This window comes from Phyllobates terribilis, unplaced genomic scaffold, assembly GCF_046119375.1.
Source record: "Phyllobates terribilis strain yellow unplaced genomic scaffold, ASM4611937v1 Scaffold_2__4_contigs__length_985480577, whole genome shotgun sequence".
Lineage (NCBI taxonomy): Eukaryota > Metazoa > Chordata > Amphibia > Anura > Dendrobatidae > Phyllobates > Phyllobates terribilis.
In genome coordinates this window covers 174477930-174498096 of record NW_027362762.1, presented here as the reverse complement: position 1 = coordinate 174498096, position 20167 = coordinate 174477930, and the positions used below count along the sequence as shown (strand labels likewise).

Genomic DNA, 20167 nt, shown 5'->3' with positions numbered 1-20167 from the left:
TGTTTGCATGGATTTATATAGTGTGACCAAGTTGTCAAGCACTTTCCAAGTGATGCTAAAATCGCTTGGAAAGCGCTTGACAACCCTTACGGAAATGCATGTGAAGAACGCTTCACATCCGCTTGTCCCTGGCAGAAAAAACGCATGTACAATCCGCATGTACAATCCGCATGCGTTTTTTCTGCCAGGGAGATGCAGAAACGCTCAGGAAAAATCCAGAGCATTTCTGCATCGTGAGCACATAGCCTTACTGTCAGGATGTAGAATCCAAACATAGATCCTGAACATGTAAATATGCCATTAGGAGATGATGGGGCACTGCTATATACTTCAAAACCATGTGCATGTATGTGCCATGACACCAGTCCGAGATGATGGAGCACTGATATATTACAAGACCATGTACTGGCATGTGCCATGAAACTAATACAGAATAATATAGAATATCTCACTGGCGGACACAAAAGAGGGCCCCTGTGCAAGAACATTATATGGGCCCTTTTTAGTCCAATTGATCAGAATGCAAAATTACACTAGCTTTGGAGCTAATTATGGCTCCTCTGATATCTTGGGCCCCTGTGTGGCTGCACCAATGATATGTCTGCCCCTGGAATAGCTTTATTCCCAAATCGTGTGGGCCATGACACTGATATGAGATGGTGGACCACTGCTATATTACAGGACTCTGTGTAGATAGATATGTGCCATGACACCAGTAGCAGGTGATGGCTACAGAGAGCATCTTACGGGCAAGATGGGTGTCTGGTGGAGCACTACTGTTTTTCAGGACCATGTGCAGGTATGTGCCATGACACTGGTAGGAGATGATGGAGCACTGCTATATGACAAGACCCTGCGTAGGTACAGTTATATGAAAAAGTTTGGGCACCCCTATTAATCTTAAGCTTAATGTTTTATAAAAATTGGCGTATTTGCAACAGCTATTTCAGTTTGATATATGTAATAACTGTTGGACACAGTAATGTTTCTGCCTTGAAATGAGGTTTATTGTACTAACAGAAAATGTGCAATCTGCATTCAAACAAAATTTGACAGGTGCATAAGTATGGGCACCCTTATCATTTTCTTGTTTTAAATACTCCTACCTACTTTTTACTGACTTACTAAAGCATTTTTTTGGTTTTGTAACCTCATTGAGCTTTGAACTTCATAGCCAGGTGTATGCAATCATGAGAAAAGCTACTTAAAGTGGCCACTTGCAAGTTGCTCTCCTGTTTGAATCTCTTCTGAAGAGTGGCATCATGGGCTCCTCAAAACAACTGTCAAATGATCTGAAAACAAAGATTATTCAACATAGTTGTTCAGGGGAAGGATACAAAAAGCTGTCTCAGAGATTTAACCTGTCAGTTTCCACTGTGAGGAACATAGTAAGGAAATGGAAGAACACAGGGACAGTTCTTGTTAAGGCCAGAAGTGGCAGGCCAAGAAAAACATCAGAAAGGCAGAGAAGAAGAATGGTGAGATCAGTCAAGGACAATCCTCAGACCACCTCCAGAGAGCTGCAGCATCAACTTGTCACTGTGCTTCGGTCAACTATACAACGCACTTTGCACAAGGAGAAGCTGTATGGGATAGTGATGCGAAAGAAGCCGTTTCTGCTAGCACGCCACAAACAGAGTCGGCTGAGGTATGCAAAAGCACATTTGGAGAAACCAATTTCTTTTTGGAAGAAGGTCCTGTGGAGTTGTTTGGTCATACAAAAAGGCGTTATGCATGGCGGCAAAAAAACACAGCATTCCAAGAAAAACACTTACTATCCACAGTAAAATTTGGTTGAGGTTCCATCATGCTTTGGGGCTGTGTGGCCATTGCCGGCACCGGGAATCTTGTTAAAGTTGAGGGACGCATGGATTCCACTCAGTGTCAGCAGATTCTTGACAATAATGTTCAAGAATCAGTGATAAAGTTGAAGTTACGCAGGGGATGGATCTTTCAGCAAGACAATGATCCAAAACACCGCTCCAAATCTACTCAGGCATTCATGCAGAGGAACAATTACAATGTTCTGGAATGGCCATCCCAGTCCCCAGACCTGAATATCATTGAACATCTGTGGGATCATTTGAAGAGGGCTGTCCATGCTCGGCGACCATCAAACTTAACTGAACTGGAATTGTTTTGTAAAGAGGAATGGTCAAAAATACCTTCATCCAGGATCCAGGAAATCATTAAAAGCTACAGGAAGCGACTAGAGGCTGTTATTTTTGCAAAAGGAGGATCTACTAAATATTAATGTCACTTTTCTGGTGAGGTGCCCATACTTATGCACCTGTCAAATTTTGTTTGAATGCAGATTGCACATTTTCTGTTAGTACAATAAACCTCATTTCAAGGCAGAAACATTACTGTGTCCAACAGTTAATACATATATCAAACTGAAATAGCTGTTGCAAAAACACCAATTTTTATAAAACAATAAGCTTAAGATTAATAGGGGTGCCCAAACTTTTTCATATAACTGTATTTGACACAACACTGTTAAGAGATGGTGGAACACTGTGACGCGCCCAGGGGATGGGGAAACGACTCGGCGCCCGGGCCTTGCTGTTAGTTTTGGGGGATGTCGCGGTGGTCGGCTCCCGGGCCCGTACCCTGGGGTCACTCTTAAAAAAGCAGGGGGAAAGTTATATGGGATAGGAAATGTTCGTGTCTGGTGAGGATCACCAGCGCTGCGACAGTCCTCTGAGGCCGGTGTTCAGGCAGCTTAGTTGGTGCGGCTCCCCACAGGTGGAGCGGGGCCTCAGGGCAGCGTAGGAGAAGGGATGCAGGACAGAGGGGACCCAGCCGGGTCAGAGGAAGGGTAGAAGAATAGGCACGCACACCGGAGTTCACTTCAGTACCTTTACTGGTGGTGTTTCAGGCACGATCCAGGGCACTGTAGGGTGAAGGGTGCATATCAGGACTCTCCCCAGTGAGTGGGTGTGGGGCTCCTGTTTCTTGCCTTTTCCTGATAAGTTTATGACCTGCCTGGAGCTAGGCCTAACTTGGTCTCTGTCTTGCACCAGCTGACCTGGTGGTAGGGCCTTCTGTTGGAGATCACACTCCCCGGTCTCTTTGGCCTCCGTGACTCCTGACCCTGGTATAACGGTCAGCTTTTGGTGTTCCTGGGACATATAGTTCGCCAGGGGTTCCGGTTGTTTCTGCTGGGCGTAGAGATCCCGCAGACACGGACCCGGTGTCCGGTATATGGTCTTGGGGCGAGCTGGCTAAGCTCCTCTGCCCCCTATGTAGCTCGCTTACTCCACTTGCCTTCGGCCACGCTCAGGGCCCTCACTAGGCTTCACACTGGCAGTAGGCCTCGCTACTCTTCACCGCTCTTTTGGCGTCGGCATGCCCTAGGCTCACTAACTGAGCTCACTGAGTCCGTACTGACCTGTCAACCTCTCTGGCTGCAGCAGACTGACTAACTGCCTAGCTCCACCTTCCCTATTTATATCACTAACGGGCTCCCTCTGGTGGTCTGAGGTGGAAGGTGGAGGTGTGTGAATGCTATGAGGGCCTCTTGTGGAGGAATCCGTCCATGCACCCCTCTGGGATCTGTGGCACCAATGCGCAGCAGGTGTGTGCCCAGACACTGGTAGGACACAGCACACTGCTATATGACATGACCTTGGGCAGGTGTGTGCCATGACACTAATAGGATATGATGGGTCACTGTTAAATTAGAGGACCCTGGGTAGGTGTGTGACATGACTGCGTTAGAAGGTGCTGGTAGCAGAAGGCATCATGCAGGCCACAGGCAGGACGGACGCCTGCTAGAGAAGTTCTATATTACAAGGACCCTGGGCAGGTGTGTGCTATGACACTGGTAGGAGATGGTGGGGCACTTTTATATTATAGGACACCAATGGGAAAGAGATAGTGGGGCACTGTGATATTACTGAACTCTGGGCAGGTGTGTGCCATAATACCACTAATAGATGGTGGGGCACTGTTATATTACAGGACCCTGGGCAGGTGTGTGCCATTACACTGGTGGTAGATGGTGGCCACTGTTATATTACAGGACCCTGGGCAGGTGTGTGCCATTACACTGGTGGTAGATGGTGGCCACTGTTATATTACAGGACCCTGGGCAGGTGTGTGCCATTACACTGGTGGTAGATGGTGGCCACTGTTATGGCATACACCCGCCCAGGGTCCTGTAATATGAGACTGGCAGGAGATGGTGGGCACTGTTATATTACAGGACCCTGGCAGGTGTGTGCCATGACACTGGTGGTAGATGGTGGGCACTGTTATATTACAGGACCCTGGCAGGTGTGTGCCATGACACTGGCAGGACGTGTGTGAGGTGACCCCCTGTGATACCACCCTGAGGCAGGAGGTAATGTCGCCTCCTCCCCCCAGTGCAGGGATTTCTATTTTCCAGGCTCCTCGCTGTTGCTATGGCTATGACCATTCCTGCAACGCAACACCCATGTGACCTGCTGTACGATGGCTGCTGTGATGGGAGGTATGTCATCTCACCGCGATGTGCAGCGGCGCAGCCCCTGACACTGGCAGCACAGAGCCGCGCTAGCAGAGGGCAGCGTGCAGGCCGCGGGCAGGACGGGCGACTGCTATGGGCGACGCGAGCGGGGCCGGGCACAGGGCACAGCTGTGAGGAGGACGCGGCGGGGGCGCCTGGCCTGCCACTCATCCTGGCACCGGTGCGTATTCTATTACATCTCCTCCTATTATCATGAAAGATGAGCGATCACACATCCGGGCAGTATGGAGGCCGCCATGTACTGAGGCTGGGGAGGAAGGGTGAGCAGAGGCAGGGATGGCGCCGGGCAGCTGACTGCTGAAGGACAGGTTATGGATCAGTGACCCAGACATTGTAACATTCACCATCTGCAGACTCTTCTGTCACAGGATCCGAGGCCACAGCTGTGTCCTGGGGAGTCCGCCCTCCACACACAAGACTATATATATATATGTGTGTGTGTATATATATATATATATATATATATATATATATATATATTTATATATTTATATAAACACACACACCACACATACATCACATACAGGACTATATATACAGCACACATATATACGTCACATGCAGGGCTATATATACAGCACACATATATACATCACATACAGGACTATATATACAGCACACATATATACATCACATACAGGACTATATATACAGCACACATATATACGTCACATGCAGGGCTATATATACAGCACACATATATACGTCACATACAGGACTATATATACAGCACACATATATACATCACATACAGGACTATATATACAGCTCACATATATACGTCACATACAGGACTATATATACAGCACACATATACGTCACATACAGGACTATATATACAGCTCACATATATACGTCACATACAGGACTATATATACAGCACACATATATACGTCACATACAGGACTATATATACAGCTCACATATATACATCACATACAGGACTATATATACAGCACACATATATACATCACATACAGGACTATATATACAGCATACATATATACGTCACATGCAGGGCTATATATACAGCACACATATATACGTCACATACAGGACTATATATACAGCACACATATATACATCACATACAGGACTATATATACAGCTCACATATATACGTCACATACAGGACTATATATACAGCACACATATACGTCACATACAGGACTATATATACAGCTCACATATATACGTCACATACAGGACTATATATACAGCACACATATATACGTCACATACAGGACTATATATACAGCTCACATATATACATCACATACAGGACTATATATACAGCACACATATACGTCACATACAGGACTATATATACAGCATACATATATACGTCACATACAGGACTATATATACAGCTCACATATATACGTCACATACAGGACTATATATACAGCACACATATATACGTCACATACAGGACTATATATACAGCTCACATATATACATCACATACAGGACTATATATACAGCACACATATATACATCACATACAGGACTATATATACAGCACACATATGTCACATACAGGACTATATATACAGCACACATATACGTCACATACAGGACTATATATACAGCTCACATATATACATCACATACAGGACTATATATACAGCACACATATACATCACATACAGGACTATATATACAGCACACATATGTCACATACAGGACTATATATACAGCACACATATGTCACATACAGGACTATATATACAGCACACATATACGTCACATACAGGACTATATATACAGCACACATATACGTCACATGCAGGACTATATATACAGTACACATACAGAATTATATATACATATATATATATATATATATATATATATATATATATATATATACACAGCAAACATACGTCTCATACAGGACTATATACATAGCACATATATACATCACATAAAGGACTATATACACACATATACATCACATACAGGACTATATATAATACATCACACATATACAGTGGGTACGCAAAGTATTTAGACCCCTTTCAATTTTTCACTCTGTTTCATTGGAGCCATTTGGTAAATTCTAAAAAGTTCATTTTTTTTGCTCATTAAAGTACACTCTGCACCCCATCTTGACTGAAAAAAACAGAAATGTAGACATTTTAGCTAATTTATTTTAAAAAAAACCTTGAAATAACACATGGTCATAAGTATTCAGACCCTTTGCTCAGACACTTATATATAAGTCACATGCTGTCCATTTCCTTGTGATCCTCTAGATTGTTCTACTTCTTCATTGGAGTCCAGCTGTGTTTAATTAAACTGATAGGACTTGATTTGGAAAAGCACACACCTGTCTATATAAGACCTCACAGCTCACAGTGCATGTCAGACCAAATGAGAATCATGAGCTCAAAGGAACTGCCCAAGGAGCTCAGAGACAGAATTGTGGCAAGGCACAGATCTGGCCAAGGTTACAAAAGAATTTCTGCATTACTCAAGGTTCCTAAGAGCACAGTGGCCTCCATAATCCTTAAATGGAAGAAGTTTGGGACCACCAGAAGTCTTCTTAGACCTGATCGTCCAGCCAAACTGAGCAATCGTGGGAGAAGAGCCTTTGTGAGAGAGGTAAAGAAGAACCCCAAGATCACTGTGGCTGAGCTCGAGAGATGCAGTAGGGAAATGATGGGAGAAAGTTCCACAAAGTCAACTATCACTGCAGCTCACCACCAGTCGGGCCTTTATGGCAGAGTGGCCCGACGGAAGCCTCTCCTCAGTGCAAGACATATGAAAGCCTGCATAGAGTTTGCTCAAAAACACATGAAGGACTCCCAGACTATGAGAAATAAGATTCTCTGGTCTGATGAGACGAAGATAGAACTTTTTGGTGATAATTGTAAGCGGTATGTGTGGAGAAAACCAGGCACTGCTCATCACCTGCCCAATACAATCCCAACAGTGAAACATGGTGGTGGCAGCATCATGCTATGGGGGTGTTTTTCAGCTGCAGGGATAGGACGACTGGTTGCAATTGAAGGAAACATGAATGCGGCCAAGTACAGAGATATCCTGGATGAAAACCTCTTCCAGAGTGCTCTGGACCTCAGACTTGGCCGAAGGTTCACCTTCCAACAAGACAATGACCCTAAGCACACAGCTAAAATAACAAAGGAGTGGCTTCAGAACAACTCTGTGACCATTCTTGACTGGCCCAGCCAGAGCCCTGACCTAAACCCAACTGAACATCTCTGGAGAGACCTGAAAATGGCTGTCCACCAACGTTCACCATCCAACCTGACGGAACTGGAGAGGATCTGCAAGGAAGAATGGCCGAGGATCCCCAAATCCAGGAGTGAAAAACTTGTTGCATCATTCCCAAAAAGACTCATGGTTGTACTAGCTCAAAAGAGTGTTTCTACTCAATACTGAGCAGAGGGTCTGAATACTTGACCATGTGATATTTCAGTTTTTCTCTTTTAATAAATTTGCAAAAATTTCTACATTTCTGTTTTTTACAGTCAAGATGGGGTGCAGAGTGTACTTTAATGAGAAAAAATATGAACTTTTTAGAATTTACCAAATGGCTGCAATGAAAAAAAGAGTGAAAAATTTAAAGGGGTCTGAATACTTTCCATACCCACTGTATACGTCACATAGAGGAATATATATGTACACACACACATATATATCGCATATAGGACTATATATATAGAGCATATATATGTTACATGCAGGGCTATATACACAGCACATATATGTCACATACAGGACTATTTATAATATATATCTATATATATATATCTATATATATATATACTGTATATATACACAGCACACATATACGTCACATACAGAACTGTACAGTGGTGTGAAAAAGTGTTTGCCCCTTTCCTGAAGGCTATGTTCACATGTTGCATTTTTGATGCTTTTTTTTTCCACAGGAAAAAACCTGCTCTCTTGCCAGTAAAGAAGCAACGTAAAAAAAGGAAAGTTTTGCTGAGTTTTTACTTTGTTTCTATTTTTGCACTTTTATCAGTGTACATTTGTCTCTTGTTCATGCTGATAAAGTTTAGTGCATAAAAAAAACCCTGATTCAACTTCATCAGGTTTTGGCACCAAAAACGCAGCAAGACCTGATATGTGCATTTTTTGCTGCATTTTTGCACTACCCATTGCTTTCTATGGGTGAAAAATGCTGAAAAAATGCTGAAAGAAGTGACATGCTGCATTTTGGAAAAACGCAGCTCTTTGACAAAATAGTCAGGAAAAAAAAAACCAAGGTGTGTGCATGAGATTTCTGAAATCTCATAGACTTTGCTGGTACTGCAAAACGCAGCTGAAAATTTGCATAAAAAAACGCAGCAAAAAAACGCAAGTATGAACATAGCCTTAAATGTTTCAGATCACAAAACAAATTTCAATATTAGACAAAGATAACACAAGTAAACAGAAAATGCATTTTTTAAATGAAGGTCTTTATTATTAAGGGGAAAAGAAATCCAAACCTACAGGGCCCTGTGTGAAAAAGTGATTGCCATAAACCTAATAACTGGTTGGGCCACCCTTAGCAGCAACAACTGCAATCAATGCAATAACTGGCAGTGAGTCTTTTACAACGCTCTGGAGGAATTTTGGTCCACTTATCTTTGCAAAATTGTTGTTATTCAGCCACATTGGAGGGTTTCTGAGCTTGAACTGCCTTTTTAAGGTTATGCCACAGCATCTCAATCGGATTAGGGTCAGGACTTTGATTAGGCCACTCCAAAGTCTTAATTTTGTTTTTCTTAAGCCATTTAGAGGTGGACTTGCTGGTGTGTTTTCCATCATTGTTCTGCTGCATAACCCAAGTGTGCTTCAGCTTGAGGTCAAGAACAGATGGCCGGACATTCTCCTTCAGGATTTTTTGGTAGACAGCAGAATTCATGGTTCCATTTACCACAGAAAGTTTTCCAGGCCCCGAAGCAGCAAAACAGCCCCAGACAATCACACTACCATCATATTTTTCTGTTGGTATGATGTTCCTTTTCTGAAATGCTGTGTTTTTTCTATGCTGGATGTAATGGGACATACACCTTCCAAAAAGTTCAACTTTTGTCTTGTCAGTCTACAGAGTATTCACCCAAAAGTTTTGGCGATCATCAAGATGATTTCTGGCAAAACTGAGACAAGCCTTTATGTTCTTTTTGCTCAGCAGTGGTTTTCATCTTGGAACTCTGCCATTTTTGCCCAGTCTCTTTTTGATGGTGTAGTCATGATCACTGTCCTTAACTGAGGCAAGTGAGGCCTGCAGTTCTTTGGATGTTGTTGTGGGGTCTTTTGTGACCTCTTGGATGAATCATTGCTGCGCTCTTGGGGTAATTTTGGTCGGCCGCCACTCCTGGGAAGATTCACCACTGTTCATGTTTTTGCCATTTGTAGATAATGCCTCTCACTGTGGTTCACTGGAATCCCAAAGCTTTAGAAATGGCTTTATAACCTTTTCCAGATTGATAGATCTCAATTACCTTGTTTCTCATTTGTTCCTGAATTTCTTTGGATCGCAGCATGATGTCTAGGTTTTGAGGATCTTATGGTCTACTTCACTTTGTCAGGCAGGTCCTATTTAAGTCATTTCTTGATTGAGAACAGGTGTGGCAGTAAGCAGGCCTGTGTGTGGCTAGGGAAATTGAACTCAGCTTCCCAAAGATGTGATAAACCACAGTTACTTTATGTTTTAAGGGGGGGATCACAATCACACAGGGCCCTGTAGGTTTGGATTTCTTTTTCCTTTAATAACAAAGACCTTCATTTAAAAACTGCGTTTTCTGTTTACTTGTGTTCTCTTTGTCTAATATTTAAGTTTGTTTTGTGATCTGAAACATTTAAGTGTGACAAACATGCAAAAGAATAAATCAGGAAGGGGGAAAACACTTTTGTCACACCACTGTATATACGTCACATACAGGACTAAGTATAAACAGCACACACACAGGACTAAGTATATACAGCACACATATATGTCACATACAAGACTATGTACACACATACATATATATGTCACATATAGGACTAAAGACATATAATCTGCATATAGGATAATCTATATGCATACAGCACACATGTATATGTGACATACAGGACAATGTACATATATTCATACATGATTACTCCGCACATACATGTATAGTTACCCGGCGCATACTGTGGCAGTTACCAGACTGTGGGGTAACCTCTTGCACTAGTCCTGTGTAGTTGCCGGCTGTGGTAGCCCACTATGCCATGACATGTGCTTTCTTTGCCAGTGTGAATGCGTCCTGTAGAGCATTATGAATGAGTGCCATGTGTTTGGGGAGCTGGGCGTCTTTCTTTGTGTTCCTTGTGAGCAGGATATTGCCTCCATATTAATCTTGAACTTGATGACTGAAACTTGATACTTCGCCTAAGATCAGTTTTCGGTGTAGTGCCACATACGGTACAGTGAATTGTTCCCCTCAGCGGTGACTAGTGGGTTAATGCGCATCATCTAAATGAATGTCTTCTGAGGCCGGGCACAGATATATGCATGGACTGGTGAGAACATTCCCATTATCTCTGCTGAGCAAAAAAAATGAACCGTATGGGGAGATTAAAGGGTTAAGATTAACATGAAAATCAATGTATATGACGGAGGACGGAGCTATGCGCTGTTTATGCTGCAGCATTGTGTGCACATTGCCTGTCAGATGATTGTGGGGGAGAGTGGTGACGTCATGGGGGTTTATTGTATACAGATATCCGCACTCCAGTATTACCGGACGGTATGTCACACACTATGGTATTCATATTAGACACGTGTACCATAAATCTATTCATAGTTTAAATTACTGAAGATGAAATATGTAAGAAAATATTTTGTGTAGATTAGAGTGAACCAAAACATCACATATTATGGATTATTCGCTGGTTCTTCTGCTTCTTCTTCCGGTCTTAGTTTGTGAGATTCCAGATTATTTTGCTGAATTATCAGAATGTTCTGTATCTCATTTCCTATGGAGCCTAGGATTCCCTAGTTACTGTTTTTACACTCATTGAAATTGCAACCTCAATAAGGCAAAGTCATGGAATTATGGAAATAACAGGATCGATAGACAGGGTAATGTTATGTAAAGGATGAAAAAATATTTTCAAAACATCTGGGTTTATTCATTATCATGTATGAGCGCCACATGCCGAAATTCCATCACTTACACGTCTTGGCTGCTATCAGTGAAGTTATTAATAGTTGTCTGAGGTATATTGTGTCACAGTGAATGCTCTCGGGCACAAAAATCTTCAAGATCCACTGCTGGCAGCTTTCTTTGCAAAATGCTGACTGATGACGTCCCAAATGTGCTCGATGGGAGACAGGTCTGGACATGCTGCAGGGAATGATAACATGTTTAGGCTATGCAGGCTGCTCACAGTAACACGAACAACGTGCAACTGTTACGTCTGTCAGAGGCCACTGGCTCAAAAAATGCTACCTAGAAAAGACTTGGCAGAAGACCCTCTGTCAGGCAGATTCCAGAGAAACCCCGACACCCTTTATCTCCTGTACAGGGATCTGGTCTTACACTGGAAGAAGGGCTGCCATCCAGAAAAGCGAACTACAGGCAGGAAAGGTTGCTGAGCAGGGTCAAAGCTGAGAAGTCACGTCAAGGACAAAATCAGGAGACAAGTGAGTAGTCAAAATACAAGCCTAAATCAGAGCGCTGTAAATACAAAACAGACCACAGGAGCCAAGTCAGAGAGAATAGTACTAGCTAAACCTGCCAATAACTGGCAGCTAGAGTCAGTCTGCTGGGGTATCCATAGAAGGGAGCCCACCCATGGCTCCCAGCAGAGAGCTAATTACCTACCAGCTTACTTCAGCAAAACACAAGAGTATAGCAAAGGGGAACTAGTCTCAGCAATCTGAAACCTAAACACCCTCACACTGCCCAGCATCCAGCAGTGTCAGTAGTTTTAGTGTGGTGCCACCTAGAGACCAGGGCAGGGGTTACAGCACTATGTTCAGACACGTACATTAATAATAAGGCCATTAATAACCTCATTGATAGCAGCAAAGGGTGTGAAAGTGCGGGGATTTCTGCACATGACGCTCATACTCGATACTGAATAAATACGTGTAGATAAGGGCACACATTGCTTTTAAAGCTCTAACGAAATGTTGTTTGTCCGGCTTAGCCTATAAATTGTGTGATGTAATTATAACGGGGTTTTCCAGATTCGACAAATCCCTTTCCCTCTCCTGCAATTTGTTTTAAAAAAATAAAGTAAGTTTTACTCGCCCACTTTGGTCCAGCGCTTGAGTCTCTGCCGTTACTTTCTGATATTGTCTGCAGCGCTGATGTCATGTCCACAGCGCTGCAGCCAATGACTGCTCTCAGAACGGCTCATGACAACAACTTGGGCAGAGCTGCTGAGATCAGTTATTGGCTACAGACTGTCAGCGCTGCAGACAAAATCAGACACCAGGAGCAGCGGTGAGGACTTGGCGCTGGACCCCGGGGAGGATAAGAAAAGCAAACTGCAGCCGCAGGACAGGATTGTCCAAAACCGGAAAAACCAAGAGTTACTATTTACAGTGAACAGTGACCCATAGCTTGGCACAAGTAGGAAAAATGAGAGGGAACATCAGACAATTTAAAGGGAAAGTGTCATCACAAAATGACCTATTGTTTAAATAAGGTTTTCGTGTTAGATGTGTTTTTTTATTATTTGGGAATATTTTATATCACTATATTTATTACAAATCAAAATGAGTTATCTTGCAATTCTCACGGTGGCCACTGAGGCTTTTTTAGACTCATCCTTCCGGTCCTTATCATCAGAGGCAGGTAACACCTCTATATAAAGCTGATAACACAGGATCCACCAATCACAATAGACGATGTCACAGCTGACGTTGCCCCCCTCCATTCACAATGATTACACAGGCTCATTAGATACTGCAGTACAAAAGATAGGGTGGGGATCTGACCATTGTCTCTATGTACATGTTTTATTCATGAAACTACAGGAATTTAGAGTCTAAAAAAATTGCAAGTTTTCTGATTTTTATTTTTAGTAAAGAGTATGATTTGCAATGTAATGTGCTGTGGAATATGTTGGCGCTTAGAAATAAAAATAATTTTTATTATTATGATGTGGAAAAAAAAAAGCAAAGCCAAATGTCATCATTTAAAATAAATACTGTATTTTTCAGATTATAACACACATTCTTTTTCCCCCAAATTTGGGAGGCAAATGTACGTTCTTCTTATCCTAATGTAGCTTACCAGGGGGGGCGGCATTAATGGAGCAGGGGTCACAGGAGGCAGGGGCGCTGCTGCAGGAGGCCAGCAGCGGTGGGAGGACTGGGGCGATGATGCGGGCCCCGGTCTATAAGGAGGGAGTGTCCTGGTGCTGCGAGACTGCAGGCCTTAGGCTGTCAGAAAATGTCTCGCCCGAGATCTCGGGAGGCAAAATCTTAATCTGCGCATGTGCCGCTTCCAGCAGCCGTTTTCCTGAAGCCCACCGCAGGGATATCAATGGGAGAGTGTAAGGACTACCTTCAATACCGACCTTTTGTGACAGCCCAGAGCCTGCAGTCTCGCAGCACCAGGACACCCCTCCTCCCAGCCCAGGGCCCGCAGCATCTCCCCAGTCCTGCTGACGCCAGCTTCCTGCAGCGGCGACCCTGTTTTCTGTGACCCCGCTCCACTGCAGCCACCCCACCACGGTAAGCTACCTTAAAATCAGACTATAAAATGCACCACCATTTTATTAAAAAAAATGTTTTCCCTATTTTCCTTCCAAAAATTTGGGGTTTGTCTTATTGTCCGGCGCGTATTATAGTCCACAAAATACAGTGTATAAAAAATTAATAAAGGGAAAAAAAGAATTTCAAACCTGATTTATACAATAGGTACTTTTCCGATGGCACATTCCCTTTAATTCCTATTAGAGAGTGGGAAGGGGAGAATAGGAAGCGGCTGAGCTGCATAATTTGAAACCTAATGAGAATAGTTATAATTTCACCAAAGTTTGAGAACAAAAAGTTAAGCCTGTGAGGTGTCGATGGTATTGGGGGAGTCTGGAGGGAGTGAGGATGGGGGAGTCTGGGCCATAGTGATCCCCTATTGGAGCGCCAGAGGGACAAGATCCTTGCAAAAGAGGAAAGTGTTCTAACTTCTCAACTAGACAACTTCTCCATTCTGCAAGTATTGTTAGTTTCGTCTATCCATTCTTTAATGGACGTGGAGGTTTATCTCCAAGTTAGTGGGATGAGGAGTTTAGCTTTTATAATCATATGTATGATATACTAATGGAGCAGAGAAATCGGCATTTCCAGCTGATTTCTTTGATGTGAGAGTTAACTGAGGGACAAAATTAAGTTTTTTCTATTTCAGTGCTGGAGTGGTGCCACTAATGTAAGTTCCTTGTACCTAGTAATATACTTACCAGCCCTCGTCTTCTGCTTTTCTCGGTCCCGCTCCACCATCTTGTGACCACACCTCCTGAATGACCAAAAGTCAGAGGTAACGGTCACAAAGCTCTCAGTGTGAATCTATGAATTCCTCGTTTTGGCTCTGGTAGACTTACATTGAGTAGTCACTTCCGGCTCATCCAGCAAACTGGACCGATCTGGCAGGACACAACCTGCAGAAGACAACCAAAATGACACCACTTCAGCGGTAAAATAAAAAAATTGCTGGAGTGGTGCTTTAATGATGGGACAATCCCACCAGATATGAGAAATAGTACCGGTGGATTCTCCGGATCGGCAGTATTATTTATTTGGTATTAGTCCCCTTCTATGAACGAGATCAGGAACCCTATACCATCTATTAGAGGTCTTCTAGGAATTCTCTTGAATTTTGAAACCTCTAATGAAGCCATGCATACGTGCTAGGATAGATGTCTGCTCTTCTTCAGTAAAGAACCTGTTCCCTCTCCCAGGCAAGGATGAAGCTTGGTTTGTTTGGCGACTGGATGAGGCCAGAATAGATTTTAGAGAGAAGTTTGGTGGGCATAGATGAGAACATCTGCAGTGTGTCTAAGCCTGGTATTGTCTAGCCAAGAGGGGTTCGGTATTAAAGGGAATTTATTGGACAAGCAGCGACATAGGGATTGGAGTCTTGTATGTGGTAGGAAAAGACCCCATTGGGTGGGAATCTGAATCACACGAAAATGGATCTCATGAAAGGCCAGCTGACTTTGTCAAACATTTTCTCTGTATAGGTCCCCAATATTATCATTGATCTCATATATTTTATAAAATTATAGTATATAATTATTGTGGCATGTGGCTTTTTCTATTGAGGTCTAAGGGAGTCAATACGCTGGCAGTGTCCATAACTTATAGATGGCCATATGCATATGCAGTCCCATATCTTCTATGTGCTGTATTAAAGTCAGGTGGAACTTGGGTCCCACAAATAAGATAAAGAACCACTAAAATTTTTACCTAGTGAGGTTTCTCCAATTTAAAGCCTAGAATGGCTAGAACATACAGTACAGACCAAAGGTTTGGACACACCTTCTCATTTAAAGATTTTTCCGTATTTTCATGACTATGAAAATTGTATATTCACACTGAAGGCATCAAAACTATGAATTAACACATGTGGAATTATATACTTAACAAAAAAGTGTGAAACAGCTGAAAATATGTCTTATATTCTAGGTTATTCAAAGTTGCCACCTTTTGCTTTGATGACTGCTTTGCACACTCTTGGCATTCTCTTGATGAGCTTTAAAAGGTAGTCACCGGAAATGGTCTTCCAACCATCTTGAAGGAGTTCCCAGAGATGCTTAGCACTTGTTGGCCCTTTTGCCTTCACTCTGTGATCCAACTCACCCCAACCCATCTCGATTGGGTTCAGGTCTGGTGACTGTGGAGGCCAGGTTATCTGGCGTAGCTCACATCACTCTCCTTCTTGGTCAAATAGCCCTTACACAACCTGGAGGTGTGTTTGGGGTCATTGTCCTGTTGAAAAATAAATGATGGTCCAACTAAACGCAAACCGGATGGAATAGCATGCCGCTGCAAGATGCTGTGGTAGCCATGCTGGTTCACTATGCCTTCAATTTTGAATAAATCCCCAACATTGTCACCAGCAAAGCACCCCCACACCATAACACATCCTCCATGCTTCACGGTGGGAACCAGGCATGTAGAGTCCATCTGTTCACCTTTTCTGCGTCGCACAAAGACACGGTGGTTGGAACCAAAGATCTCAAATTTGGACTCATCAGACCAAAGCACAGATTTCCACTGGTCTAATGTCCATTCCTTGTGTTCTTTAGCCCAAACAAGTCTCTTCTGCTTGTTGCCTATCCTTAACAGTGGTTTCCTAGCAGCTATTTTACCATGAAGGCCTGCTGCACAAAGTCTCCTCTTAATAGTTGTTGAAGAGATGTGTATGCTGCTAGAATTCTGTGTGGCATTGACCTGGTCTCTAATCTGAGCTGCTGTTAACCTGCGATTTCTGAGGCTGGTGACTCGGATAAACTTATCCTCAGAAGCAGAGGTGACTCTTGGTCTTCCTTTCCTGGGGCGGTCCTCATGTGAGCTAGTTTCTTTGTAGCGCTTGATGGTTTTTACAACTGCACTTGGGGACACTTTCAAAGTTTTCCTAATTTTTCGCACTGACTGACCTTCATTTCTTAAAGTAATGATGGCCACTCGTTTTTCTTTACTTAGCTGCTTTTTTCTTGCCATAATACAAATTCTAACAGTCTATTCAGTAGGACTATCAGCTGTGTATCCACACGACTTCTGCACAACACAACTGATGGTCCCAACCCCATTTATAAGGCAAGAAATCCCACTTATGAAACCTGACAGGGCACACCTGTGAAGTGAAAACCATTTCCGGTGACTACTTCTTGAAGCTCATCAAGAGAATGCCAAGAGTGTGCAAAGCAGTCATCAAAGCAAAAGGTGGCTACTTTGAAGAACCTAGAATATAAGACATATTTTCAGTTGTTTCACACTTTTTTGTTAAGTATATAATTCCACATGTGTTAATTCATAGTTTTGATGCCTTCAGTGTGAATGTACAATTTTCAAAGTTATGAAAATACAGAAAAATCTTTAAATCAGAAGGTGTGTCCAAACTTTTGGTCTGTACTGTATCTAAGCACAGTGTAGTGAAGGACTGCCAATTTTAAAAGTCACACTTAGCATGGGCATAGGTAGTTTAGATCTAATTTATTAGGTAAAAAAAAACATTTGAGTAAGGCCTTACATGGCCCAGGTTCCTCTTTAATCTTTTTCTAGCATTATTGAAATCTGACCGCTGCAGCTAATCACTGGCTGCAATGGACCCAAGTGCTACAAGGCAAGAGTGCTAACTACAGAAACACCATGCCGAGCTCAGGATATCCGAATATTCTCTGCTACTCTGTCATGGCTGATTGCCTAGACTCTGTCATGACTCCCAAATTTAAAGGATCCATGAAGTAAAACATATACAGTACAGACCAAAAGTTTAGACACACCTTCTCATTTAAAGATTTTTCTGTATTTTCTTGACTATGAAAATTGTACATTCACACTGAAGGCATCAAAACTATGAATTAACACATTTGGAATTATATAGGTAACAAAAAAGTATGAATCAACTGAAAATATGTCTTATATTCTAGGTTCTTCAAAGTAGTCACCTTTTGCTTTGATGACTGCTTTGCACACTCTTGGCATTCTCTTGATGAGCTTTAAAAGGTAGTCACCGGAAATGGTCTTCCAACCATCTTGAAGGAGTTCCCAGAGATGCTTAGCACTTGTTGGCCCTTTTGCCTTCACTCTGTGATCCAACTCACCCCAACCCATCTCGATTGGGTTCAGGTCTGGTGACTGTGGAGGCCAGGTTATCTGGCGTAGCTCCCATCACTCTCCTTCTTGGTCAAATAGCCCTTACACAGCCTGGAGGTGTGTTTGGGGTCATTGTCCTGTTGAAAAATAAATGATGGTCCAACTAAACGCAAACCGGATGGAATAGCATGCCGCTGCAAGATGCTGTGGTAGCCATGCTGGTTCAGTATGCCTTCAATTTTGAATAAATCCCAAACAGTGTCACCAGCAAAGCACCCCCACACCATCACACCTCCTCCTCCATGCTTCACGGTGGGAACCAGGCATGTAGAGTCCATCCGTTCACCTTTTCTGCGTTGCACAAAGACACGGTGGTTGGAATCAAAGATCTCAAATTTGAACTCATCAGACTAAATCACAGATTTCCACTGGTCTAATGTCCATTCCTTGTGTTCTTTAGCCCAAACAAGTCTCTTCTGCTTGTTGCCTGTCCTTAGCAGTTGTTTCCTAGCAGCTATTTTACCATGAAGGCCTGCTGCACAAAATCTCCTCTTAACGGTTGTTGTAAAGATGTGTCTGCTGCTAGAACTCTGTGTGGCATTGACCTGGTCTCTAATCTGAGCTGCTGTTAACGTGCGATTTCTGAGGCTGGTGACTCAGATAAACGTATCCTCAGAAGCAAAGGTGACTCTTGGTCTTCCTTTCCTGGGGCGGTCCTCATGTGAGCCGGTTTCTTTGTAGCGCTTGATGGTTTTTGCAACTGCACTTGGGGACACTTTCAAAGTTTTCCCAATTTTTCGGACTGACTGACGTTCATTTCTTAAAGTAATGATGGCCACTTATTTTTCTTTACTTAGCTGCTTTTTTCTTGCCATAATACAAATTCTAACAGTCTATTCAGTAGGACTATTAGCTGTGTATTCACCAGTCTTCTGCACAACACAACCGATGGTCCCAACCCCATTTATAAGGCAAGAAATCCCACTTATTAAACTTGACAGGGCACACCTGTGAAGTGAAAACCATTTCCGGTGACTACCTCTTGAAGCTCATCAAGAGAATGCCAAGAGTGTGCAAAGCAATCATCAAAGCAAAAGGTGGCTACTTTGAAGAACCTAGAATATAAGACATATTTTCAGTCGTTTCACACTTTTTTGTTAAGTATATAATTCCACATGTGTTAATTCATAGAGTCATGGCCAAAAGTATTGAGAATGAGACAAATAGTAATTTTTCAAAAGTTTACTGCTTCATTTTTTGTAATGGCAATTTGCATATACTCCTGAATGTCAAAGAGTGATCAGCTTAACAGCAATTACGGTACTTGCCTAGTCAATATTTGCCCAGAAAATGAACTTTAACCCCCAAAACACATTTCAACATCATTGCAGTCCTGCCTTAAAAGGAGCAGCTAACATCATTTTAGTGATTGATCCATTAACACAGGTGTGGGTGTTGATGAGGACAGGGCTGGCGATCAATCAGTCATGATTAAGTAAGAATGACATTACTGGACACTTTAAAAGGAGGCTGGTTCTTGGTATCATTGTTTCTCTTCAGTTAACCATGGTTATCTCTAAAGAAACACATGCAGCCATCATTGCACTGCACAAAAATGGCCTAACAGGGAAGAGTATCGCAGCTACAAAGATTGCACCTCAGTCAACAATCTATCGCATCATCAAGAACTTCAAGGAGAGAGCTTCCATTGTTGTCAAAAAGGCTCCAGGGCGCCCAAGAAAGACCAGCAAGTGCCAGGACCATATCTTAAAACTGTTTCAGCTGCGGGATCAGACTACCAGCAGTGCCGAGCTTGCTCAGGAATGGCAGCAGGCTGGTGTGAGTGCTTCTGCACGCACTGTGAGGCGGAGACT

General features: G+C 42.8%; 1 protein-coding gene across 4 annotated transcripts in view; it reads left to right on the top strand.

Moving 5' to 3' along the window:
- The first annotated feature begins 4354 nt into the window (after positions 1-4354).
- DTX3 (deltex E3 ubiquitin ligase 3) overlaps positions 4355-20167 on the top strand; it is a 91273-nt gene continuing 75460 nt past the window's right edge. Inside the window, exon 1 of one of the 4 annotated variants that reach the window (XM_073663296.1) lies at positions 4355-4477. The gene's annotated coding sequence lies outside the window, so the exon portion shown is untranslated. The other 3 variants (XM_073663297.1, XM_073663299.1, XM_073663300.1) reach the window with 3 other exon arrangements.